The 2089-nt window shown below is 39.4% G+C and overlaps 1 pseudogene; it reads right to left on the reverse strand.

Moving 5' to 3' along the window:
- Positions 1-1052: 1052 nt before the first annotated feature.
- LOC138991890 (U4 spliceosomal RNA) lies at positions 1053-1207 on the reverse strand (annotated as a pseudogene).
- Between the last annotated feature and the right edge of the window lie 882 nt (positions 1208-2089).

A 2089-nucleotide genomic window follows, 5' to 3' on the forward strand; every position in this document is an offset into this window, starting at 1 on the left:
GAACCACACAGTCTTGGGCTGGGGGCTGGGAAGTAATATTTACATTTTCCCAAATCCAAAGTTAAAATAACTTCTACCAAAATAATAGGGTTGCTCATAGCCAATATATTATCTCAAAAGGCATAGAATATCTGATATGTAATTTTAGAACCTGTGTGTCACATGGAAGAGAAAAAAAAAAGTCAAGTTGTTCAGTTGTTCAATATTTTTTTTTTTTTTAAACAGAGTAGTGACATATCTCCTTTGTGTTGAATGAGTGAAAGTCTTCATCTTTGGATAAGTAGTGTCTATCTGATGTAAAGGCAAAAAATAAATGTGATTACTCCCATAGTTTCTTTTGAAAGATCAAATCAAAGTAATAATTAAAACCCTGTGGCTTTAAACAGAATAACAAGCCTTGAAAAATATGGAGCATTATCTCCTGGGCTAGCTACAAATAATTCACCCAATTTGTTCTCTATTAAGTCTAACTGACTCTATTACATAACAGCCTTAGGGAAAGCAGGATGGTGGTACAAGGGAAGCTAGAAAGTGGTTTTTGTATTTTTTTTCTTTAAATACTTTATAGTTGAAGGTAGTGTTTCAGACAGTCAAGGACTAGCCATGGAGCAGCCCTATCACTCAGAAAACTAGAAAAAAAAGTTTGAAGTTATTGGAGAAATACCAAGTCAAAAAGTGAGAAATTACATTATATTTTTTTTTTCAAAAATTAAGAATTAAATTAGGAGTTAAAAAAAAGTTTGACATGACTAGAGGAATACCAATTCAGAGAAGTGAGGAACTGAGGGATAAGCTCTCAGGTGGGACAAAAAAGTTGGAGAGGGGCTTCCCTGGTGGTCCAGTGGTTAGGATTCTGTGCGGTCAGTACAGGGGTTTCATGTTCAATTCCTGGTCAGGGCACTAGATTGTACATACTGTGCAGCATGACTGAAAAGATTAAAACTATAAATAAATAAATAATAAAAACATGGGGGAAATAAATAAGCTTTGAGAGCTGAAACTGGCATTTTATACTTCATGTCCACTGAGGCACTGAATGATTCCATAGGCTCTGGCCTCAGGCCAACTTCAACTTCAAACTGCAACAGCAAGCTCAGGTTATTTCCTGTGCTGCTGGCCCACCAGCTAATAGGGAGAAGTTTTCAATTAGCAATAATCATGCCTTGGATAAACTTCATTGGCTATGATACTGCCACTGTGCAAAGCTAGTGAAAGTGAAAGTCACTCAGTCGTGTCCATCTCTTTGCAACCCCACTGACTATACAGTCCATGGAATTCTCCAGCCCAGCATACTGGAGTGGGCAGCTGTTCCCTTCTCCAGGGGATCTTCCCAACCCAGGGATCGAACCCAGGTCTCCTGTACTGCAGGCAGATTCTTTACCAGCTGAGCAATCAGGGAAGCCCTGAAAGCTTGGCCCACCACAAATCAAACCCACCTTCCCGGGGTTTGATAGAGCAATGCACAGAATTTAGAGGAACATTTTACTTAGTAGGTTACAATAGGCTATAACTCAGAAACAGCTAGATGAAAGAGCTGCATAGGGTAAGGTATAGGGAAAGTGTGTGTGGCTTCCATGCTTTCTCTGTTGGCCAACTCTCCCCCAAATCTCTACACGTCCATCAACGCTGAAGCTCTCAGAAAGCCATGCTTTGGGGTTTTTTTTTTTTTTTTTTTTTTTTTTTTAAATAGAGGCTTCATTACATAGTCATGATTGAATAAATCATTGGCCACTGGCAACTGATTCCACCTCCAGCCCCACTCCTCTCATCAGAGTTCGGGGGTAGTGGTTAAGCTCAAAGTTCCAACCCTTTGGTCACATAGTTAGGTTTTCCAGACACCCGCCCCTACTCCTAAATTTACCTGGGTGCTTTCCAGAAGTCACACTATTAACAACAATAGGCACCTTTATCACTGTCAGGGCCTAGGAAATTTCAACAGTCTCAGGAGATCTGTCCATGTCAAAAACCTGGATGAAGCCCAAAAATATATTCCTATTATAAATCACAGTATCACAAGGACCTAGGTTGCAAAAGTTCAGATATGTGTCTGTGTATTGCTCTACATATAAGAAGGCAAACAAATATATGA

The sequence above is a fragment of the Bos mutus genome, chromosome 18 (genome assembly GCF_027580195.1).
Source record: "Bos mutus isolate GX-2022 chromosome 18, NWIPB_WYAK_1.1, whole genome shotgun sequence".
NCBI lineage: Eukaryota > Metazoa > Chordata > Mammalia > Artiodactyla > Bovidae > Bos > Bos mutus.